At 40.2% G+C, this 26,492-nt stretch overlaps 1 protein-coding gene across 4 annotated transcripts in view; it reads left to right on the top strand.

Moving 5' to 3' along the window:
- The first annotated feature begins 928 nt into the window (after positions 1-928).
- Positions 929-26,492, top strand: part of fam110d (family with sequence similarity 110 member D) — a 35,478-nt gene continuing 9,914 nt past the window's right edge. The window contains exons 1-2 of one of the 4 annotated variants that reach the window (XM_061777444.1): positions 929-1,010; positions 12,943-13,022. The gene's annotated coding sequence lies outside the window, so the exon portion shown is untranslated. Of the gene's footprint in view, positions 1,011-12,942; positions 13,023-17,168; positions 17,328-24,780; positions 25,843-26,492 lie in introns of those variants that run through there. The other 3 variants (XM_061777441.1, XM_061777440.1, XM_061777442.1) reach the window with 3 other exon arrangements.

Below are 26,492 nucleotides of genomic sequence, written 5' to 3'. Positions count from 1 at the left end.
TACGACCCAAAAGGAGATGAAGGCATGGGGAGGCGGGGCGAAACCCACTTTGAACTTAAAAGGAGGCCATGAAAAACGCTCGGAGGTACGCTAGATGCAAGCTTGACATTTGATTCGAGGCGGATGTTGCAACTGGAGGCTACGTGATCTACGTGTTTACATGGCAGCTTCATAACACTGCATAACATTGCACAAGTGGAATAAACGACATTGTTTATATGGCTTTCATTTAATGGTTTTATAAAAAAAAAAAAAGGTGTCACCCAACATCATCACAACAGTTAGATTTGTTTAAAACTTCCACTTTGAGACCTAATATTTTCCATCCCCAAAATACCGTTGTCATGTAAACAAATGGAAAAAACAACAACCTTTTTAAACTTCCGGTTAGTGTAGTAAATGTAAATTTTTGTTCCAGAGAACACCAATGTAAAGTTGGTTGTAACACATCACGGAAGAGCTTTTCACAACCATTATCATGATTTATATTGAGTGATATTTCATTGAGGTGTTTAGGTTATTGTTTTTGCGCGTTCGTAAAAGTGAGCCGCAATGTTCTATTTTCTTTTGCCAGATATCTTTTGCAAGAGTTATGACTATCCTCCAAGGCTGAGATGGCCGGCACTGGCCAAGGCCACGTGAGATATGAGATGCTGTGTAAGGACAAGTCGACAGGACGGCGAATATAAAATTACAGACATAAAGCTCGCAAAATGAAGAGCATCAATTCTCTTCTTCTTCTCTGTAATGCACTCAAATGGTGCTTGATTCGGCATGTTACGCCACTCAAAGGGCTGAAGGAAACTCAGTGTCATTACTCAACCTTTGCTCTCGCAATATCCCAACGAGAACACAAATCATCTCGGGCTTGTCAAGCCTGCAGGATGATTTTTGCTCTTGTTCGGAGATTAGGTGGGTAAAAGTTGAGACCAAGACATTGAGGGGTTGAGACTGAACATGTTCGATTTCACCGCGACTCCATCAGCATCCTGATATGCCACACCTGTGAGGTAGGATGGATTATCTCGACAAATGAGAAATGCTCACTAACACAGATTTAGACAGATTTATGAACCGTATTGGAGGGAAATGGCCTTTTGTGTATGTAGAAAAAGTTTTAGATCTTTGAGTCCACCTCACGAAAAATGCCTTTATATATTTGTTCAGTATAACTTGCTTGTCCTCTTCCAGTTAATGAAAGATAAGATGGTTTTTTGCATTGAGTTTGAAGTCAAACCATTTATTTTTTTATTTCCATGATTGCTCTTTTTCTCTGATCCAACAGAATTAACAGCAGTCGTTTTTTGTTTAGTTTTTCCTTTTGTCGGTAACACTTGCATTAATTGCTCCAAACAGTAATTTTTTGGCCTGTTCCTCAAGTACCTCAATGTTGGTCTCAAAGATATTCCTTTTCTCCGTCCTCGTTGCCATTATTTCGGAGAGGGAAGTAGACCGTCCTCACATTCTTAAAGGGATTGCTGCTACCATACAGTTTATGGTTAATTGGAGGTGTTTCTGAATGCAAATGAGGTTAATGTGCACGAACATGGCAGTTTAGAACAGGTGGAATTTATCAACACACATTACTTACTGGTGTGCACATGACAGGTGTCACCTTTTTTGATAAATACAGATTCCTTTGTACTTACGCACATTCTAAATTCCAGCCCGACAAACAAACTTAGAACCTGTTCTACGCACTTTTTGATAAATGAGGCAACTGGTCTCAAGCTGCCTTGGTCTTGGATTCAACTCCTCAAAGTGTCACCTAACATAACCTGGCATTTCCCCAACTTTTATTACCAACAGTTAAATCTTGTAAAGTTGATTTTCAGAGTCCTGTGGCAACAGTCACAATTTATAGCCGCCACATGATAACACTGCACAGCGGCCTCCCTACAGGCTTTTTTTTTTGTCCTTCTCAAAATGAGATGCTGCCTGATTGAGCAGAAAAGCTGTAATTTCTATAATGATGAGAATTTCCCCCACTTGGCTCGATTGATCGCTTGAGCGTACACGCCACTGCCTCATCAGCCAATGTTGTTTACATTGGAGCACTGCTAAATATACTGTCACCATTTTTAATTAGCCTCAGTTTTTAGTCGCATCTGTTAGTCCGTGTGACGATGCCGTTCCGGGGTTTGCTGCCAGCATGGTGAAAACCAGCAGGGAACCTCTGTGATTACTGCTTCCATAAAGAGAGCAACTTGTCGCAGAGGATAAAGCCACAAAACAGCCTTTTTCAGCACGGGAAATGATAAAAATATCAGTTCTCACAAAACATGCAGGCTGCTATTTCTGGGCCTGATGGGACCTCTCGCAGTACTGCTAAAACTGGTGCGGAAAGCTTGCTGCTGCACTTTCTAAAAAAATGTAAAATGACCCTGCTTCGAAACAACACTGATTGCACTACATGAGCAGAGGTATTGGGACGCCTGGCCATTACAAATACAGGAAGTGAACATACTGTAGCTATAACAGCCTTCATGACATTTTGTAGAATGCTACAAGTGTCATCATGTGATCATCATATGAGCCTAAACCTGATCTTGGTCTTGACTTGGTCTTAACCTGCCTTGTTCTTGGTCTTGCTCAGACTCAACCTGCCTTTGCTTTAGACTTGATGTAGTCTCAAACCCTCAGATACTTTGTCTTTACCTGCCTTGGTCTTAGTCTTGACTTGGTCTCACCTTCTTAGAGTCTTGGTCTCAACCTGTCTTGGTCTTAGTCTTGACTCTGTCTCAACCCATCAAAATCTTGGTCTAGTCTCAATATGTTTAGGTCTTAGTCTTGAATCGGTGTCAACTTCCTCAAAGACTTGATCTTGACTTGGTCTCAACATTCCTTGGTCTTACTTAGTATTGACTCAATCTCAACCCCTCAAAATGTTGATGTCAGTCTGGGAATAAACCAGTCTTTGTCCTTGTCTTAATTCAGTTAAAACTTTGAAATCTTTGGTCTGAACTTGGTCTCAACCCTTCAAACCCTTGTTATTCACTGGCTCTTGGCTTCGTTACAGTCTTAGTCTTGACTTGGTATCGACTTAGTCTTAAATCAGTCTCAAACCCTCAGAGTCTTAATTTTATCTTGGTCTAAGATCCATATGGCGTTGGTCTTCACCAACTACTACTACTCTCCAAACTGTTCCATTTCCAGTCACTGCCAGGCTTCTATCGTGTGTTTTGTTGTTCAAACTATGCGTCATTGTGTATTCCTCCATGTCACCGCATGCGTGTTTGCCAACGCCGGCCTCCAGCCTCACAGAGAATGTCAAGAGAATGCATGGATACCATGAGTCATCGTGGACGATGATACGATGGGACTGTTCTTTTTATGGCGTCAGGGCATTCACAAACTCTGGATTTTAAATATTGCATTAGAGCTGACTCCTTCCTCCCCCACTAACAGCCTTGGGGCTCTGCGGAGTTCTGCCGAGCTCTGCGGAGCTCTCATCCAACCCCCTCACTGAAGAGCCTCAGTTGACCTACGAACTTGATCATACATTCTAGATTCACATGAATGTTGCTGATGTAAATGTAATACATTAAGTTGGCGTTGAAATTGTGGCTGACTACATGCTTGTTTTCTGGAAAAATCCCAAAACCACAAATGGCTCTCTGGAGAGGAGTAGTGGATTAAGGTTGCAGAGTCTGGATATCTCAGACAGGATTTACATGACGTGGACACAATTAGGATAGCCCTTACATCAAAATCAAAGTCTTGATACGTTGATGATAATCAGATTTCCGGTGTATTTAACCGTTCAATAGTACTTGCTTTAGAAAAATGAAGATCTTGTTAAATATGTTTAAGCTGTTATTTATAAAGGCCAGAGCACCAAGTGGTGTGAAGGCCCTCTTGCAATCGCTATTATTGATTCATTCTGAGAATAAATCTTTTGGGGAAATTTTTAAAAAAAAAAAAAAAGCCCCGGAAACCCAATTCCACCGATCAACACAAACTTGGGTGGACATGTCTATCATAACGGAACGCTCCAGAAAGTCTCAGGGACTGGAATTTAACAGAAAGTCAACCATTTTGGACAAATTCCAGAGCTCGTACTTTGTCAAACTCTTACCAGGGAATTCACCCAAATGAGCCCCAATTAGAAGTAAGCACCCTAGACAAGTTTTTTCTTTTTTTACATACGTTATATAATTTGTCCGTTACGCTATATAGTAGTAGTAGTAGTAAGCAACAGGTGTTATAAAAAATCCCTATGAATTCATCTAAAAAAAAACACCTCAGAAATCAACGACCAGACCCTTTTTACACCTTCCTGTGGGGATTGCTGGCCATCTATCATGCTGCTTTCAGAGGTCTCTCTCCAAAAGTAAACAGTTTAGGTCAGGCCTCGGCCGGAGACCTGGGACCTTTATGGCCTCCAAACAATGCCAAATGGAGTTTGACCTCCATCCCCACCTCTCGCCTCAGACCTCCCACCTACACGAAGGTCACATGCTCACTTTGGTCAGTATCTTCTGTCTTTTTTCAACGGGCGACCCTTTGTCCTATTTGGGGCCATTTCAGTGTAGACAACAAATATGAACAAATGTATATCACATATACATATCATAAGGACTGGGGTTTGAAGGTTTTGTTCCATAAGGCATCGTGGAATTTTTTAAATATTTATCCCCGAAGCCAGTTTCACTTAATAATATGAAATTTGGTAGGCATGCCTATTATAAGATGATACGGGAAGTGTTCTATTTTGGCTTGAAGCATCCATGTATGGGTCATTTTGGCCATTGACAAGGGTCCTTCAATGACAAACTCAAGCTGCATATACCTGACATGTGGGAAACGCTAAATTGTGAACTATTTGAGTTTTCATCTATACGTGTGGGCAGAGCCTGGCAAAAAGGAAAAGATTATTTGCTCTAAAACGTGTCATCCCTCAATTTAAAAATACAGCCTCCGAAGCCAGTTTCACTGAGAAACATGAAATTCAATAGACATGTCTATCAAGACCTTAGAGGTGTGGACTCGAGTCACATGGCTTGGGCTCGAGTAAGACTCGAGTCATGGATTTGATGACTTTAGACTCAACTTGACAATATATTAAAATACTTGCAACTTGACTTGGGCACCAGTGAAATGTGAATTCACTACTGACTTGATAAGAATTGCTACTTTAACCAAAGCACTGAGACACCAACACTTTGTAACTTTTTCTTTCTGTATGTGCAAAATACTGCTTTACTACAGGAAAGTGTGATAAGTGACAACATAATGCTGAATGTCTTACTGATAATTTATTAGGTCAAAGTGTCCCACACCATTATTGCTAATGTGTAGTTAGTTATTATCAAAACACGTAACACACTGTTGGGCACTCTTTGATAGAGGAATTGACCAGGAGGTCATTCTTTCACACACTACCTAAAGTAATGGTTTCATTAAAAAAAATAAAATTATATATATTGTTGGTAAAATGACTCGAAAGGACTCGAAACTCAAAATGTAGGACTTGTGACTTGACTCAGGACATGCCTGTCGCGACTTGGGGCTTGACTCGGGACTTGAGGGCAAAGACTTGAGACTTGCAAAACAATGACTTGGTCCCACCTCTGGTAGACACACAGAAAAGTGTCAAGAACCCATGCCTGAAAACAAACAGGAAGTCTGCCAAAACAAACAGGAAGTCTGCCATTTTGTTTCAAAGCTGCAATTTTAATTAATGATGCTGGACAGATGGAGAAAGTTAAATCTCAATGAATTTGAATGCGAAATTCTCGTTATTGCATACCAGTGGAACAGAGCGGGAACATTTTATTTAGTGACATTCTCCAGTTTTTGTGAATTCATTCATTTATGCCATGCTGTAATTAATCAATCAATGCAATGAGAGTAAAAGTTAAGTTACCAAGCGCAACCCTCTTGAAAACAGACAAGTTTAAAAGGTTCCAGTAGGCGACTCGCATCGCGTTTACAGATTAGCACAAGATTAGCATTGTGATATCACCGATAAGACATTATCTATTGCCCAAAAATCAGTTTGTTATTCTTAACTACCACTTTTATCAGCTCGACTCTCTTGCTGCATGGTCTCCCGAGGCCGAATGTTAACAATGAAGACGCTATAAACAGGAAACAGAGTGCCTGCTGAAGACGGCCTTGTCTTGAGTGAGTGACACAAGACAGAACACATACACACACACATACGCACGCACACACACACACACACATCAGGCTTTATTTACCTATTCGCCACCTTAATCCTCCACTTGTTGATAATGCAAGTAGAATTTTACTGCTCATTTTATAGTGAATGCCCTAAGATGACTGCTGTCAGGCACAAGTAAACATTTTTCAAAGTCAGGAAATAACCTCGGAACTTGTGCAGTTCAGCGTTTTGACCTAAAATCTTTTGAGCAAAATATGGTCCAAAATTTGAACGAAAGTGAAGTTTTGTGTGTGTTTGTGTGTGTGTGTGCTTTTCTAAAAGGTAGCTATGCATTTAATTGTTTTTAAGTTATACTATAAATGACAGTTATATTAGTTATAACATTACCTGTTGTAATTAACTAGACCAGTAAACTTAAAAAGGAACTTTATTGCCAAAATGTTGGATACATTTTATTGTTTTTTTATTTTATATATATATATATATATATATATATATATATATATATATATATAAAACATTACCTATTATAATCAGTTAGTAATTGGGAACCACAGAACTCCCAAAAAAAAATATGTTATTGCCAAAATTTAATATGTGTCTTAAAAGGTTTTACCACAAACGACGACTGACATCTTTGCGGCACCTGGTGAAAATTTACTGTGTCAAAATGTTAGTTAACATTTTTAATTCAGTAGTAATTGATGACCATAGAAAACTTAATTGCCAAAATTCTGTACACATATGACAGTGATGCTACATGACAGTCAACTACGCTAAAATGTTAATAATGTTACCTGTCGTAATTAACTAGTATTTGAAGACTATGGTGGACCTTTACTTACTTTATGGCGTTAGGTGACAATTAACTGCACTAAAATGTTAGTTTTAACTTTCCCTGTTGTAATTAACTAGTAATTAAAAAGTAACTAACAGTTTTCATGATGGCAAAGGCTAAACTCTGGAACAAATTAATTATATTTGAATATTTCCACTATTTGTCTGAACAGAAATTAATAAAGGAATAAATCTTAACCAATCTGATGCGCAGCTTCCTGTAATGGATTGTATTGAACTTCCACTATAATGAAATTTTGTGATGAAGCAATGAAAATGAGGAATTTTAATGTGAATCATGACAGTTCAGTTCTTGCTTCACTTCCTGAAATGTAAGGTTGCACGAGTCGTGTTATTTTAGTAATAACCTGGAACTCATACCAAGATAAAAATCGCTTGTTAAGTAGCGGAAAGTACTGCGTTTGATACGAAAAAGTTGACCTAAGACAGGCGTAGATAGCAACGAATGGCCAAGCAATGAGGTCACAACTCTGGAAAGTTACCCCATCAAACGGGCTTTCTCTGCCTCTTTAGCCTCTTGGACAAATAACACACACCCACGCTGTCTGACCAACAGCTGTGTCAGCAGGATCAGCCGTCAAACAGAACACAAGAGAGGGTAGAAAAGCTGTAAAGGGCTCAAAGGAAGAGAGATAAGAGCAGCAGGAGTGGACAGGAAGCGTCTTTCAGTCTCTGCACTCATTCCTGCCACCTGTGTGTAGGCCCATGCTACAATGCCAAGACAGGGATGTCATGTTTAACACCTGATACTCGCTTCTCCAACAGCTGCTGACGTCTACCCCTTATACACAGCCTACTAAAGCCATAATGTTTCTGCTTTCTCATCTTATTAATTACCCATACTTATCCGAGCAAAGGCTGCGGGCAGCACAAAAACAGAGCGCTGCAGCAAAATAAAGAATCTGGAGTCTACTTATGCAGCAATTCAGGAGGATGTGGGTCGCCTGTGTTTACTTCTCATTTTAATGATAACCCATAGTTATCGGAGGCGAGACTATGGGCAGCAAGAAAACAGAGTACTGCAGCAAAGTGGAGACTGTGGATTCTAATGATGCAGCAATTTAGGAGGACCAGGGTCTACTCCGTTTAGTTCTCGTCTTACTAATTACCTATGCTTATCCAAGAGGAGACTGCAGGCAACACGAAAATAGAGTGCTAGAGCAAAATGGAGACACCGATTCATTTGGCGCAGAAATTTAGGGGGACAGGCGTCTCCTGTGTTTACTTCACATCTTACTAACTACCAATTATTATTCAACAGGTGACTGCGGGTAGCAAGAAAACGGAGCGCTGCAGCAAAATGGAGACTGTGGAGTCAAATTATTCAGTGTCCAGAGCTCAGTCACAGCTAAGCTAACATTAGCATGTGTGTTTATTTTGGTCACGTCTAACCCTGTATCTTCACATGTGACGAGAGATGAATCTGCTCATGCAGGTACTGGAAATAGTACCTCTTGTACATTGTTTTGCCAATGGAAAAGCATCAATTGCAAGTAGAGATGGAAAAGTTTGGCTCGTATTTTGTCCCCATTTTAAAGGACAATTTGAATTGAATGTACTCATATAGGTTTTCTAGCTTTTCAGCTCACTCCCAACTGAGCAGATGTGTCACAAAAATAAAGCTATGTATAGGAAACTATCATAGCGTCCTATATATCATATCATTACGTATCATTTTAAAGCCACACATTTATCTTTGAGCTCATGCCAGTGTGGTTGCACGGCTTCATTTTCACCTACTCACCCGCTCACTGACTGTGTGTGTGGCCTTTTTGATGATTTATGTTTATGTACACCATTGGGATTAATTCCGACGACAGAATCCTTGGATTCTGTATGAACTCCCTCTCTGTCGGTGTTAGTTTTTTGTTGAAATGTGTAAATTAGTTTATATGCTACAAGCACTTTTTTCTGAGATGATTCTATATTCTCCTTGAACATTTAAATAAAACAGAGTTGAGACGTAGGTTGAGTCTGAGTCGAGATCAAGACTTTGAGGTGTTGACACCGAGGCAAGATCAAGACTTTGCAGGGATGAGACTGATTCGAGACTAAAATCAAGGCAGGTCAAGAAGGAGTCATGACCAAAACTTTGAAGGGTTGAGATGAGTTTAGACTTAGACAAAGGCAGTTTGAGACCAAGATCGAAGGGTTGAGACCGTGTCAAGGCTAAGAGCAAGGCAGGTGGAGACTGAGTTGAGATCAAGACTTTAAGGGGTTAAGATTGAATCGAGACTAACGGTAAGGCAGGTTGGAACCAAGTCAAAGACTTAAAAGGGTTGAGACCAAGTCAAGCCCAAAGTCAAGACCAAGGCAGGTTGAGACAGAGTCCAGACCAAGACTTTAAAGATTTAAGACCAAGTCAAGACTTAGACCAATGCAGGTTGAAGCCGAGACAAGACCAAGACTTTGAAGGGTTGAGACCGAGACAAGACTAAGACTTTGAAGTGTCAAGATTGAATCAAAACTAAGACCGAGGAAGGCTGTGACCAAGACATTGAGAGATTATGACCAAGTCAAGACGAAGACCAAGGCAGGTTGAGGATAAGCCAAGACCAAGACTCGACAAAAGAATCTCAGCGATAATGTTGATCTTTGTTGCTTTGTGTTGCATATTATTTGAGTTGTGAAGTTTTACAAGGAAAAATTAGCAATGTTTGGGGAATTATAGTAACATTGCTGTTTAAAGAGTATCACATCAGACAGCATCATAGTATTGTGCTTTTCCTTGATTGTTTTTATATAAAAATACCAATGCAAATGTCACATCTCACTGACACTGTAGTGTAGTATTAGCCCCATGAGTAGCCCCTTTGTCCCTTAGGCCCACTCTTCCATGCCAGATGACGTAGAGAAACTCAACAAGGCTTCCTTTTTTATCTTCACTCAATTGTTGTTTCTTCTTGAGTTGTTTTGGATAGGGACTGAGGTCAGAGGCGCATTCAGATGAGGCCTTGTTGTGACTGCAGACCTTACTCTTCACTTTTGACTTACTTTCTTGTGTGTTTTGGATATCTTTTATGCAACAGCCCCGGATGTTACCGTGTGTTAATCATCAGCACTCCCCTGCTGAGGCAGCTATTTCTCCTGCCATTCAGCTAAGATCTCCTACACACACAAAACATAAACTCCAGTCAATATGCTTGTTTACCACATGGACTTTGTGCAGAGTGTGATGCAGAAATTTAGCAGTGTACTGCTCACAGAGACGTTTGTCTATTGTCTCGCTGCTGTGGTTGCCAATGTTTCTACATAGCATGTAACAGACAATGCTGGGGATTCAAAATAACAAGAAAATATTGTTCAAAGTATTTCTGTTGAGACAGAGTCAAGACTAAGGGCTCTATTTTCATTTGTAGATGGCGCATCTGTGCTGGGGTGTAAATTCTGGCGTATCCTGATTGTCGTGCAAGTGCAAGGCTCGCTAGCACGTTGTATTTAAAGGGAATGAGAGGAGCCGCTTTGATTGGCGGCGAATGAAGTCGGCTGTAAACAGACCCACATGTAAACACACCGACAGCAGTGCAGACCTCCCTCTTTTAGATGCGCCAGGGTGCGCTGTCCCACAAAATTACCTACACTAGTCCAACCCACACCTGGTGCACGGTTGCGCCACCCACCGTTCATGAAAGTAGGACCCTACAAACTATCCATCTTGGAAGAAATAACTCCCAAAGAATGCTCAATAAATTGCCCTTGTTGAAGTAGAAGTGACTATCTACTTCAACAATAATTGTAGTCTCAATTGTCCTTGAGAGGGTCCCGTAAAAAGTGACGAGGCGTCCAACACAGGCGTCACAAGCAGTTGCACCTTCTTGAATTTATTATAAGCAGTAAGCGTGGGAGCAGCCCGAGGTTACATTTAGCTGGAGCCAGACTGACAATCAGCCTCACCGCTCAAAGCTTGCGCTGTGGGTCAGTCTTGTCCACGCACTCCCTTGCTGCCCTCAGGGAAGCTTAGATACACACTGCTAATTAGGGGGGTACTTGGACTTCCTGTGAGGGTTGCATTAAAGTGCAGAGCAACTCAGGCCGAGGACCAATCGAGTCGGGATAAACCTCTGAGGCTTTAGGCCCAATGGTTGTGAAGTATGTGAATTTCATCAAATGTTTCTTCTTTGGAGGTAATATCAGACCTCTTTAACACTGCCTGTAATTAACGTGATCAGTTTGGTATGCAGAGTTTAGCGTTTCCATAATCAAGGATTCCAAAATATCCGACTGGTATCATGCCAGATTTCAGTACCCTCTTGTTGGGGTACAAGTCACATAAAAGCAGCCCTCACTGCTGCTAAACAAGTACCTAAACAATGCTGCAAAATCATTTCCTGTGGTCAAATCTCTCACGGATGCGTAAAACTGAATGAAGATCTCTAAGACTCGACACTCCAGTAGAGGTGTTGATCAGGGGTAACTGACCTTGTGACGAGTTCCCTCGGGCGTGGAAGTCCGGCATTCCTTTGTGAGTGTCCCCAAACAGGAGATGCACACTTTAACCTGCAGCCTGTGGCGACATGTCTTTTTGAACAGTGCCGGTGGTCAGTGAAGGAACAACAGGTCCATGTCATCACCCTGCTTGTCCCAAAACATGAGACTAAGTGGATATCGCTTTGCTTGTCTGCAAATGTCTCACATCGTCTCATCTTGAATGTAGTAGCACTCACTAGCCCCTTTTACGCTGCCTGTACAATATTTTTTTTTCTGTCTTGCTGTTCTGCATAAATAATACTGACATGGAAAGGAGGGACGAAGTTGACCTGACAAATTTTTTTCCAATTGTTTCCACGTCAATGTTCTGTATATAAAGCACCGACACGGAATGAGGTGACAATTATCCGCCTTCTGAAGTAGTTCTTGATGCCCTTTCACACTGCCTGTAAAATCCAGCATTTTCCTAGCCTTTTCTGTGTCGCTGTTCTGTATATGCAATTGTACCTCTTCCAAAGAAGTCTTAGGATCCCCTTTTACTAAGCCTGTAAATGCAGACATTTCCCCACTTTTTCAAGACCAATGTCTGTTTAATTGGCACCAATATGGAATGGAGCGACAAAGTCCACCAAGGTATTTTCCACCACAGAGGTACTATCAGAAACTCCTTCATTGCCTGTAGAAGCCTTCATTTTTATTTAAAAAAATTCTGGGTCATTGTTCCATCCATTGTACCAATACAGAATGTGTGGGCCTCAGAGGGAGTATTCCGCAATGCGGGGGACAGGGACTGAAAACTGTTCTGTGTAAACAGCATTGACACGGAATTGGGTTGCAAGGATATCCCAACAATTTTCTGTCATTGAAAGAAGTATCAGAAGCGACAGTTTACACAGTTTGTAACTGTTGTGATTTTTCCACGCTTCCTAGAGGTAGTATCAAAGGCCAATGCTGGGACAGGGGTGTAAAAATTAATACTTTTCCTGCCCCGTTGTTTTGAAAACAATCGTTGCCTTCGGACAATTATTTTATACGTCATACCAAACGCTAGATCGCAAATGTTACCAACCTGAGGAGGAAGTGACACCACCACCTAGTGGCAGGCATATGACAACAATTTCAATCATATTTGCACAAACCTTTTGATTAAATACTCATCATGTAAACATACCCTTAGGCCTAGTGTATAAGGTACTGTATCTCTCCAGCTCATTAAAAGCATACAGGGCAATAAATCACTGAGCGTCCCGTACACACGTGGAAACCATTCACCTGCCCGCCACCGTGCACTAACTAATTGGCAATGTAAATTGATTCATGTGGAAAGGGGCCACGATTAGATGGAAGCAGGAGGAACATCTTGTTCAGTTTGAAACGTTCGCAGAGGGGGTATTCTGCATACTGGTAATAGAAGTGGGACAGAAAAATTTGTAGTTGACCTGGGAATTTTTTCGCCTTCGGAGGAAGCATCAGAACCCCCTTTTACACTGCCTGTTAAAGCCATGATTCTTCTGACTCTTTTCCAGGTCGTTCTTCTGCATAAACGGCACTGACATGGAAAAGAGGAACGGAGTAGACCCAGGAATTTTCTGCACCCAGCAGTGAGGTGAAGTTTAACACTGTTCTGTATAGGTACACAACACCAACACGGAATGGGTACCAAGTCAATCTGGCAACTTCCACCTTTGGATGTAATATCAGAAGCCCCATTATACTGCCTTTAATAGCTGTGATTTTTCCTACTTTTTTACATGTTGCTGTGCTGTATAAATGGGACTGACATAGAATCAGGGTACAAAGTCAACCAGGCAATTTTGCGTCTTGGGAATTAGTATCACTAGCCTGTAAAAAACATTATTCTTGCAACTTTTCTGACTTTTTTCCCAGGTTACGGTTTTGTAAAATGAAACCGATATGGAATATGCGAACAAAGTTAACCTGGCAATTTCTGCAGTACATAGAGGTAGTACGAGATGCCCTGTTTACCCTGCCTCTAAAATCTGTGATTTTTACATCTTTTTCCAAATTCGCTGTTCTGTATAAATAGCACCAGCGTGGAATGGAGAGATAAAGTTAACTCGGGAACATTCCGCCTTCGGAAGTAGTATCAGAGGGTCATATTACGCTTACTGGTAACTAGTGAGATGTAAACATTTGACTTTTTGAGTATTATGTCCAAGTGACTGAAAACTTTTTTCCATTTCTGCTTATATGGTTGTGCTATGGGCTTCAGAGGTAGTATCAGAATCCCCCTTTTACAATGCACTTTTCTCTTTACCATCACTGGTACCGCTAAACCCTCCAAAAAGTCAAATAATAAGCAAACTTCACTTGTGGAGTTACTCCTTTGGATTCGCAATAGGATGAACTGTTACAAGATTAGCTGACATCACACATGATGATGGATTGATTGAGGTTTTGAGTTGTATTTTTCCACCACATTTGGGTTTTACCACCTTTGGGGCGTTCCACTGTAACAACATATTTCTCTTCAAGCCAGAAATTTCTCCCATTTCCTCGCCTTTGTCTGGTATTATTGATCTTTCATGCTTGGAAATGGCGTACATGATGCATTCCGGACATTCCCATTGTGCTGCCCGGATTCCTGGCGTAATATGACTGTCTTCCTACGCAAAACAATAAAACTGTGTGAGCGGCGATATGTCTTGTTGGGGATTCCTGTACAATCTTTGTTTTTCTTTCCATACCGCTCTCCGAGCAAGACGTTAACGGCGGACAAAAGGTGTCGTAACTGGTTAGAGAGTCATTTGACTGGGGTTCGAAGGTCAGCAGGGAGGCTAAAATAAACACAAGAGGAACAAATGTGTTGATGTCAAACAACATTATTTTGGGTTTGGCCTAAAAGATTGCAGTAGAGAATGTTTTAACCATTGTGTGACATACAATGCTGCTGACTATTCTTGCTGCTGTTCATGAGACTTATTCTATTCTACGCCGTGATCTTGGCAACCTTTTGAGGATTAACGCCACGTGTCAACAGGGCCTCAAACTGGCACCAGGAAGCGTTTGCCACCTGCTAACCCCGCCGCTCACTAAGAGGGCGTCACGGTGTCCAACAGGGGGCCGAATTAGGCCGTGGCTGCAAACGCGCAGCTCAGCAGTAAGCGTGACTTCCTTGGGTTGGGAGGGGGGACCAGGGGTTCAGAGGTCGGCAGAGGGAGCAGATCAAGTAGAGCACATTTCTCCACTCTAGAGGTGACCCCCAAATGAGGCATGACTGCGCCCTCAAACAGGAAGTTCTATTCTGCGACATGTCATTTGTCAACAACGCACACTGTTTTTGACCTGCATTCATTCCATTATAGCTTCTTAGCTTCCTCTTGAGTGTGTGCATGCGTGTCTGCATGTGTGGATGCGTGTGTGTTTTACGTTCGATTTGTATTTATATACAACGCTTTGTGTCAGCTGTGCTCTATGAATAAAGTTGAGCTCTTGGCTGAATTCATTGATGCCTAACACACAGTACTTAGTACAACGACAATGTTGTTGTTGTGGTATGGCATTAAAAATTGGAATTTAAATTTTTTTTTAATGTAATTTGAAAATCTACAATCAAATTAATTTATTTTTTAAATATTTTATGATATTATTATTTATATAGTAACATAAAGTATTGACATTTACTTAGTTTTGTTTCTATTTTGAAATGTTTTATTTATTTTATTTTGAAATGTAAATGACTGATTTGGGCGGCACGGTGGCCGACTGGTTAGAGCGTCAGCCTCACAGTTCTCAGGACCCGGGTTCAATCCCCGGCCCCGCCTGTGTGGAGTTTGCATGTTCTCCCCGTGCCTGCGTGGGTTTTCTCCGGGCACTCCGGTTTCCTCCCACATCCCAAAAAACATGCATGAATTGGAGACTCTAAATTGCCCATAGGCATGACTGTGAGTGCGAATGGTTGTTTGTTCCTATGTGCCCTGCAATTGACTGGCAACCAGTTTAGGGTGTACCCCGCCTCCTGCCCGATGACAGCTGGGATAGGCTCCAGCACGCCCGCGACCCTAGTGAGGAGAAGCGGCTCAGAAAATGGATGGATGGATGGATGAATGACTGATTTGTGTGTGTGTGTGTGTGTGTGTGTGTGTGTTGTACTGCGCTTCCTCACTCGTCTGCCTGTTAGGAGTGATGAACTTGGGAATGAAAACCAGGTGTGGATCATTGCCTTATCTGTTACTCCCACCACCCCACATTAAAAAAAATAAAAATACAAATTTGGACCTCATTGTGCTGGTTGAGGGAGAGGGAGGATAAGCTCCAAAAAAACAAAATGGTGGAAAGCAAGGGTCAGTCACAAGTCACTGAAAATAAGCTAAATAAAGAAGGTTAATAGTGAAAAATTCCATTTAATGTTAATCATGTCCACGAAAGATGAGCTCAATTATTCAAACAACAAGCAACAATGGAGATCGTCAATCAATCAAATCACCATAAGGGAAGTACATATTCAAACGATTCCTCCCTAATCAATGAAGTGACTCAATCACTCATTTCAAGGGGCCCAAGTGTAAAAAGAAGTTCAACAGTTTTCAAAATAAATTGAATCAAGTAAAATTATTCACCTTGATAGATACGTAAGGGAGAGGGGAGGTGAAACTGTGGTCGTTTTTACGCCAGTCATTAGCCATGACGCTTCATGTTATTCATGTTAGCATCTGCTTGGGAAAAATAATTACTGAATGTATGAATGTTTAATTATATCAGACAATACAATATGCAGTATGATGCTCATATTGTACTGTGCGGCCAGGCGCTTTCTCATGTTGCCGGTAATGCCATTTCGTTTTCTATGGTTATCGTCGCACTTTTCCTCTTTGCCACTGGATTGATAATTTAATAATTTGTAATTGATTAGAATGAACTAAACTTAATACTATTGTATTAATAGGTACTTTAATAAATTAATACTATACTAATACGATTATTTGTTTGTATACTTTACTATTCTACAAATACTATTAATAGTATAGCATATATACTATATTACTATTTACTATATTATAATAATGTAATCATTTAACATTTTCTCCAAATTTGTAATGAATTAGGATGAAGTAAACTTCGTTATTAAATTAATCAATAGTAAATTAATACATCATTTATCCCTATTTGTCATTAGGATGAACTAGAGTTAATTATGGAATTAATTACTTAATTAAATTATTAAAGTACTTTAATAATTACACGTCTCTCTCCCCGTGTGTAATGATTAAATTAAATTATGCAAATAATTTAATAATTAAGGTTAGTTCCTCCTAATCAATTCCAAGTTATGAGAAGTTATTTAAAAATAATTATGATTAAATTAATTGAAGTATCAATTTCAATTCACCCTATTCCATTACAAATCTGGAGAAATAGTATTATGTTAGTAAGTAATGACTAAATTATTCACGGTATAATTTTCATTGAAATTAATTTCAAATACCTAAATGTGAAATTTACTTTCTTTTCCATTCATTTTTACAAATAAAATGATTGCAGTTTGTTGTTTTTAACTGTTGCCCCACACGCTTGGGTGTCATGTTTACCTTTCACGTCATCCCCCACCCCCAACTACACGTGGGAGTCAGTTTACAAGCGCACACACTCACGCACACAAGCACACTCGCACACACAAGCATACCTGCCCAACCCCCTCGCTCTCTCTCTCGCTCTCTCTCTCTCTCTCTCTCTCTCTCTCTCTCTCTCTCTCTCTCTCTCTCTCTCTCTCTCTCTCTCTCTCGCTGTCTCTCTCTGTATGTAGCAGGACTGTCTCCCCACGCAGCCTCATTGCACAAAAAGTCCACGAAGTGAGGAGAAGCGTGCGTCTGTCTGTCTGTGATCGCAAGAGAGTTGCACGCTTTTTTAATCACTGCAATAACGCGAGGATTAAAAAGACAACCCAGTCAAGGTAAGCGCTATGAAGCTATATTATTATTATTATTATTATTATTATTATTATTATTATTAATCAACTCTGGTGGCATTATTTTGATGAGTGACTTTCTAGCGTGTGTTGTTTTTCGCACTACAGTATTTACATTGTAATAGTCGTGTGCACACGTCAAGCAGTGTGCCAGTCGACCTCATTACTCTTGATGAGCTCTTTTTTTTTTTTCTTGTTAATGAGCCATGACTATATGGTTATTATTTGTACTCTAGTGTGTTTGGTGGCGGGGGGTGCTCTGTGTTCATTAAGGTTGATTACATTGATTACTAATCATTACAGATACAATAAGATCATTTTTCGTTCATGAAGTGCATAATGGAAATCGGAAAAAAATAAATTCTAGGTTTAAATTGCGGCCATCAAAAAGCTATAAAAAATATGGTGTCATAAAAGTGTCAAAATAGGTAAGTTAGGCATCTATTTTTACATTCAAGTGTAAAAATAAGCAATGCGCTGTTGATTTAGTGACAACAAATCGCATGCTTCTAATGTCTGGTATACAAAAGAAAGTCAAAGAAAAAAAACTGTTACATTTTTCTGGTAAATAGACATTACCCATAATGGTACATCATTTTATTATTTAATTTTAACCTCATCTGCTTGGTACAATTAATTTGGGATGAATTAATGAATTTTATTGCTAAACGTAAGATAGGCATTCTTTTGAAATGAGTGAAGCCCCCCCCCCCCCCCCCCCTAAAAAAAATAAAAAGCCAAAAATGTAGAGTTCATCCAAGGATCCTCACTGATCTGAAGTCTTGTGAGGTTTGCTAAATGCTATCTAAAAAGCATCTATTCAATACAAATAATGATAGTTACTTTGAACTGCCTCTGTTTGCCAGTAGTGTCGCTCAACAAAAGCCAATAAAAAGCAAAACAGGAACTTTCTCCTTTGGGTCCTCGCTGACCTGAAGTCTCATGAGGTTGGCTACACGCTGTTTACGTTAGCAAAGGGTTACTTTGATAACACCTGCCTTCGTTCGGAAAAAGCCAAATTAAAAGCAAAAACATGCAGTTTGTCCATGGATTTTAAGACTTTATTGGTGTTTTTTGTTTTGTTTTTTCGCTTTTTGTAACAGGTTTTTATTCGGGCTTTTTTATATGCATGGCTGTCGGCAAATGGCCCACGAGCCTTAGGTTGCGCACCCCTGGTTTCACCTTGCGTACGTGGACCAGGCTAGTCCAAATAAACCGAGAGAGAGTGACGAGCGAGCTGTGATTAAAGCTGAGCCTTCTTAGGCGCGTTTTACAGCAAATATTGACACAGCTCGAGAGCACTCGACGGCATCCCATCGCTCGCTGGATAGGTCGCAGGCCATACCGACGCCTGCCATTGACTTAACATCGCGCACGTGGCTTGTAAACATTCACCCGGATAATATCCTGTGTCGCTGGTTTTTGTGGAAGACTGTTGCAGCTCTCATACAGCCATTTATTCTGCGTCACTGTGTGAAAGTGCACACAGTTGCAACAATAGCCTCCCTCTCCCACTGCTTTTTGTGTAAAACGTGCGGGTGAATAAATCCTGGCTCTTCTGTTATGGCTCTTCTACCGCAATTTGTGCTGTGTCACTGTATGAAAGTGTATACAGGAATATCCACCTTTACTGGGTTCTGTGTAAAAATTATGGGTGAATAAATGCAATATTTTTTTATTACAACTATGTTACTGAAATTTTGTATGTGTTGCTGTGTGAAAGGATGCACATTTGTGGCTACACCCTGCTTTGCTGGTTTCTGCATGAAACTGGACCTTCATCCTACTATGCAGCTATACTTTTCAGTGTTGCCATGTGAAAGTGCACACAGTTGAATCAGTATCGTGCTTCGCTGGTTTCTGTGTGAAACTGGACCTTCTTAACGCCTCTTATACAGCCATTTTGAACTGTGTTGCAGTGTGAAAGGGCACACTGTTGTGTTAATATCTTGCTTTGCTGGTTTATACAGCCATTTTGTTCTGTGTGAAAGTGCACACAGAATAATCTCTTTCACTGGTTTTTGTGTAAAAGGTGCAGGAGAATAAATGATGCACCTTCTATCGAAGCTCTTATGCTGAAATTTTGTGCTGTGTTGCTGTGGGAAAGCAAATGAAAAATTGTGGATTTCTGTGTAAAAGGCCAAAGCAAATAAATGCTGGACTCATTTTGCGAGATTGCACTGTGAAACAGAATAACTTTATCCAACTTTTGTAACTGTACAAATTACACTTGGCTTGGAGTCGAGGCCTCCGGGGGCCCGAAATGCGGACGTGATGTCACCCAGCGTGACTAAGTGAATCGTCACTCAGCTTTTTCTGCACTTGTAGTCTTGAAAGTAATCGTGCGGCACTTTTTCAGGTGTTGTTTACTGGCCTGTTGTATCTTGCTGCTCGTGTGAGAGAGTGACGATGCGGAGTGTCTACGAGTCTGTTATTACCTCCACCAAGTGCGATTTGCCCCAAGGCCAAAGTCGTGTTCCCAAGGCTATACGTCATCCACCGTCTGTCAAGCAGGAGAATGCAGGCTAACCAATCATTGAGTCGTGCCCCTCTGCCCTAAAATAAAAAATGGTATGATCCCCTCGTCTTGTGCCATTTTTAGTGAACCAGAAAGTTACCTGCTCATGCAAAAAAAAAAGCATTGCTTAACAATTAGTAATTTTTAAAATGTTTAATTAGTTTGGTTTTTTTTTTATTATTTTTTTAGGCTTTTAAAAACCTTTTGTAGAGACACACTTCCACCATTGTACAGAATTTTACCATTCAAATTCATGCACTATTTACAAAAAAAAATTGTAGTGATGATAATTACAAATAAAATAATGGTTGTTAGATCAACAATAAAACATAAATTGGAATTAGTTTGGGGCCTTTAGATTTGATTTGATTTAATAAAAAGCTATATTAAATCTACAATTAAATGATAAATTAATCTAAATATTTACTGAAAATACTGTATATATTTTCTATTTTTGTATTTCATTTCATCTCTCATTTCTTTTTTCTTTCAAGTAACAACTGAATTGTAAACACTTCCTGCATATGAATGAAATGTGTCATTAGGATTCATTATCTTATTTGATTATTAAATAATACAAACATATTCATATTTTTAAAAATGTATTATAAAAATAATATATTTTATTGAATAAGGATGTTAGCAAAATACAAATTTCCAAAAACTGGGTCATGGATTCACTCTAGGAAAAAAAACCCACAAATATAAATATTGAAATTTTTGGTCATAAAGTTTGGACATTTGTTGTTTTTATTTATTTAAAAAAAGGTTAAATTGTTTTATTTAAACTTGAAGCAGTTTTATTTTATTGCATTTGAATATTTGTATTTTAAAATCAGTTTTTATATTCTAATTTAGAATTTGTATTTCAACATTTATTTTATTTTTATTACTATTTTGTATATTGAGGCATATTTATATTTAAATGTATAGCTTTAAATAATAAAGAATAAAAAGTGCATTTTTTGTGTTTTTTGTTGATTTTGTTGTTGTTTTTTATTTTATTTTATATGTTTGCGCTTCAGAAAGGGTTGCCACACTCACACGCAGCGTTAAAAAACTTGTATGCATCAAGACAAAAAAATACATATAAAATAAAGATTGAGCCATTTCCTGGCAACGTAGCAGTTGATCAAGGGTCATGTGGTTCTCGTGCAACGCTGCAAACTCCTTGGTGGAGGTAACGATCTGATTGATTGTTCCACATCAGTCAGCGCATATGTTTCTTATCACGGGCATGTGTTCACCTCGGAGCCGCGCCTCATAAACATCACCTTCAAAGAGCGTGCCGTTTAATCTTTCTGCAAAGTTCTGCATGTAAAGACCCCCCTCCAGTTACAGTATGTTGTGAATCTTTCTAATTAGATGGGCAACGTACCCCCATTAATGACATCATCACCCCCCAACCGTCAAGCAAGCTCTGCATCCACGGCCTGAGCAGCAGCTGCTTTGAGACGTCAGATGTGGACTCTTCCTACCATCTAATTTGACTTTATTGCTCGCTGTCACCCTGTTTTTGTTGGACCATTGTGCTGCTGTACACTCTGGGAACTTTGTCACAGGGAGGCCAAAAAAAAAAAAAAAAAAAGGTAAAAAAAACGCCTCTACGTTGGGCTCAACTATTGGGTCATCTGAGCTTAAGTTATTGAACGGTGCAGCCTAATACTTTTGTTAATGCTGCTTGTGTCACTGTAGCGTTAAGGGAACCTGTCCTGGGGTGGTACCATTAAACGTTATGTAAAAACCACGCAGCATTGAACGCATCAGTTGGAACGAGCCTGTATTTACTTGAATTTTATGCAAGAGGAAATTAAGGGCAGCAAGAAAATTGAACGTTGCAGCAAAGTGAAGACTTTGGAGTATAAGGCAGTGTCCAGAGCTAATGCACAGCGAAGCTAATGTTAGTATGTGTGTTTGTTTATGTCATTTCTAGCAGTGTATTCTCAAAAAGTGATAAATGACAACAAATAAGCTTGGCCAATGAGTGTTGTTACTTAGTTTTAATCAACCAAGTATTGAGAACTTTGGATAATGAATTATATTTTTTAGCTAATAACTAATGCACAAACCGCGATGTTTGCTTTTGTGAAATAGCATTAAATAGTTACAACTCAGTCAAGTCCAGACGATTGTTGTTACGTTGTTTTAATGAAGTCAGTGTCAAGAACCATGAATGATAAACGTCATTCTTTAGTTCATGATTGCCCCTCAAGCCCCTGTTAAATGTATTTGCGTAAAAGTGCAGTTACAACAGTCAGGACAGAACGTTTGCTGTAACTTTGTTTTAATGAGCCACAGACAATCTTGTATCCTGAACTTCAGTTTTTGGCTAATGACTGATTCGCACACACTCATGCTCAATTAATTTTGCAGAAAAGTGCGGCATTACAGCACAGTCAAGAAGAAATGATTGCCGTTACTTTCTTTTCATGAAACAAGTGTCGACAACCTTGGGCTAAGAGCATAGTTTTTTAGCTCACGATTGAAGTGCGCTCTCCCCTGGTAATTTCGTTTGTGAAGAAGTGCAATGTTACACCACAATCAGGACGAAATGGAAGTCATTGTTTTGTTTTATTGAACCAAAATTTGCCAACCTTTTAGATTGAATGTAATTATTTTTAGTTCATCATTAGGTTTGTGTAAAAAGTTTGTCATTATACTACAAAGTTTGAGAAAAACAAAGTTTTAATGAACAAAGTCTCGACAACCTTGGTTCATGAAAGTACCTTTTTTATTTAAAGACTGACATGCATATTGCCCTATTCATTTTCTTTTACATAAGTGCGGAATTAAAACCTAATCAGTACAAAAATGGTTGTCTTTAGAGTAGTTTGTTTTAATGAACCGAATGGTCACAGGATTAGATCATGAACTTAATATTTTAAGCTCATGATTGATGCGCACTGTTCATTTTAACAGCAGAAAAGTACTGCGTTACTTAGTTACTTTATTTTAATAAACCAAGTGTCAACAGTGTTTTAGCTGATGCATACATGCCCCTGTTCTTTTTTCTTTTTTTTTTCGGAAAAGTGCCGGTTTACTGTCAGGATGAGTTGCTTGTCGTTACTTTGTTTTAATGAACTGAGTGTCGACCACCTCAGACCATGAATTAATTGAACTTGCAAAAGTTAATGATTGACATTTGCACGCCCCTGTTCATTTAGTTTGTGCAAAGTTACGGCATCAGAATGAGTTGATTGCCGTTACTTTGTTTTACCGAACCGAGTGTTGGTTGTGTGCAGTGGAAAAATCAGCGCAAGCTGCTCGTTCCTGTGCTTCGCAGACGTCAAGATCTGCCTCAGATGTTAACGTCTAACTTTGGAAGCGCGTCGACTCAACCGTCATCATCGCTCTCATCACGGTTACATCAGCAGCCTCCACGGACTCATGATTGCATCTATTATTTACGCCCGGCTCTCAAATCATCAAAAGCGGACCTGACACATCTCCATCCCTTGTGTATAGCTGACAGCTGTGAACGGGCGCACTCACATCCTCCGAGCAGTCGCCGGGTCTCATCACGGCACTCCGCTCAACCGTGACGACGTCGCGAGGCCCGAGCCGGATGTTGACGTGTGATTCCGACAGGAGCAGGAGGAGGAGGGTCTGCCGGGCGTGTTTGTCGGGAAGCAGGTCGGCCGACTTGTAATGAGACGAGACAGCTGGCAGGTTCAGCAGAGGTTAACGGCTAAGCACGTGTGGCAGCTAGCCAGAAAAACAACAACAGAAATTACGTTAAACTGAGAAGGTTTTCAGGGATTCTCGCTTGAAGTTTGAAAAGTAATGTCATGCGATTGTTCCTCACCTGGTATTAAGGATAAAAGACTCCTTGCACAACATAAATGACTAGAAATAATGGACAAACTCCAAAAATTCCAAAACATACTCAGTCCCACAGTGACATATCCTATAGTGAGAAGTGGGTGGAGTAGCCAAAAATTGTACTCAAGAGTACTGTTACGTAATGCCTGGATCAGACTACAAGATTTTAGCCCCGTTATTGGCTCAATGTGCTATAGAGAAGAATTTTCCAGATTGGGCCCGACATATTTTGTTGGGAACGACAAAACTCCTTGTTGTGTGACGTAATCCATGATCAACGATTTGGCACTATGAATCTAGATAGACCTACGATGCAAAAATAAAGTCGCGCATGTTTGATTTTTGGATATCTTCCGTGTAGTGTGACATACACACTCCAAGATAGCACCTTTACGTCGAACCGATAGCACTGCGTTTTGCAACGGTGCGTTGCCTGCCTTGGTCCCCATTGTCAACTTTTATTCCTGCGCACAAACCGAAGTTTACAAAACGTTAGCATATGTATCGACACAACAGCAGCATAATGTTTACGTACACACGTTAGTGCAAGGACTAGCTAGCTATCTTGCTAGGTACATAACATTATGTTGCCTGGTTGCTAGCCGTATTAAAAGTATGCGAACATTACCTCACGCTATCTTTGGAGAATAAACAGCTCAAACTGTGCCCTCTCCGGAGCACCCAGGGATGACACCACACACATTTTTTCATCTTTTGTTCTTTTTTCCATCACAAAACATTGCCGCAATCCAAACCAGCAACATGGTAATGGTTGTATCCGGTAGCGTGAACACGTTTTCCAGTCCCGCCTCCCCCAACAGCTTGATTTGACAAGTTTACTTAATGATCGTAAAGGACGTGATAAAGTGATAAGGTGATACCGTAATATACTGTATTTTGTGTAGTTTTCCCAGTGTTCTGACCGAGACACGGCAGGATTTTATGGCAGTTGTCTGACATCGTGTAATCGTGGGAGACCAAATTTTTCTTGTAGTCTTATCCAGGCATTAGTAGATGACTTAACTAAAACTAAAAAGTACTCCCCCAGATAGTTAGTGATGAGTAAGTATTAATTTAAAAAAAAATACTCAAGTTCTGAGTAACTGGTGGGTAACTTCTGAATTATTATTTCTTCAATAAGAGCATGAACAGCTAATAGACAAAAATATAAAATAGGAATGTGCAACTTGCTGTATTGGCCAACAGTAACTCTTTAACCAATTCAATAACAAATGAAATCTTTATAAAATAACATAAATTAGGGCAAAATCCGCCACAAGAAATGCTCTTGAATCAACTTTTTGTGTACACTCGTGAAACAGTGCAATAGACTCATCAGTCAGAGATGACATTTCCTCAAGTTCAAAGTGGAGGGAGTTCTTGTAGACTGAAATATGAACATTTTTAGACAGACACAGATGACAGTGCATGACATCGCTGTTCTTTTTTGTAACATGTAAGGTTAACAGAGATTGAATTTGAGGCCATGGGTGTTGTGCCTTTTCTGATTGCGAGTCGCGCACCGTTGTTTCTGCCATTGTTGCCGTCATGCCTCGTACATGAGAGCTTTGAAAACTTTGCTTTTGCGTGGGCAGCTGAGACTTTGTGTGTGGTCATGTGACTGCATGGCTCAGCTTGATTGGTGAAATGGAGTCAACCGTCACCGGTGTTTACGTTGGACTGGTGAAATGAAGTCATGTGACAGAGAGTGCCCGAGGTAGAATAAATCGCACAAGCAATAACAGATTAAGCAGGTGGAATGTAGTTCAATGTAACGGAGTAAAAGTATCAGTTCTTCTTCTTATACTCAAGTTTAAGTTAAAGGTATGTTGCTTGAAAGCATCTCTGACAGTATTTCCTCTCACTTTACTGTCGAGTCTCATTAAGGTGTCAGCAGTGGAGAAGCTTGGCATCTGGGAGAGGTCCAGATGTTGCCTTCTTTCCCCTCTGCCGGGCAGATGTGCTCTTTAACGAAGTGCTAAGAGGGCCGCTAAAGAAGTGTGAGGTGTCAAATCGGCCACCTGCGAACCCTGGGTTTTGGCGTCTTCAAAAGCAAAGCTGCCCCGATGACTGACAACACTGTCGCGTTTAAGGAGATTCAGGTTCCATGTGTTGACTAAACGCGTGACGACGACTCAAATGGCCGCACGCAGTCAAAAGGTTAGCAAGCACTTGTGAGGATTGGTGAGCGGGCTGTTTGCTCTAACTGTGTCGTGTCCCCAAACGTGAGGTCGCCCCCCCCCCCAGACCCTCCACTCAAACACTCAAACACCCACCCCCCACCTTCGCCCCCCTGCTGGGCTGCTGCCCACTTTAAATGGGCCACTATCGATTCTCTAGCCGCAGAGTGGGACAGCGTTTGATGGGGTTCATCGAGTACAGCCTCCAATGAAAAACTGCTATGTCCACTTGCTGAGTCATGTGATGTAGTCGGCTAAGAAAATGGAGTCACGTGTCAAAAATCTTCAGGCAAAACATTTTTTATTATTTTTTTTAAACACTCATACAGCTAAAACTACACTGTTCGCTCTAAAAAATAATCTAGTGCAGTGGTGTGCAGTACTACAAGATTTAGTATCGATATGATACCAAATAGATATGGGTATTATAGATTAGATAAATCGATGGAAGTTCGTAATGGCCAGTATCGCTATACTGATACCAATACTGCTTTTTTAAAATGTATTTGTATTTATTTATTTGTTTTATTTAAATAAGTAAGGTGACTAAACTTGGATCATCAAGTTGCTAAATGCAGTACTCTATAATTTGGAATCGATATGATACCAAGAAAACATCCTGATATCGAT

Source organism: Phyllopteryx taeniolatus, chromosome 6 (genome assembly GCF_024500385.1).
Source record: "Phyllopteryx taeniolatus isolate TA_2022b chromosome 6, UOR_Ptae_1.2, whole genome shotgun sequence".
Classification (NCBI taxonomy): domain Eukaryota; kingdom Metazoa; phylum Chordata; class Actinopteri; order Syngnathiformes; family Syngnathidae; genus Phyllopteryx; species Phyllopteryx taeniolatus.
This window is presented reverse-complemented; position numbering and strand designations above follow the sequence as displayed.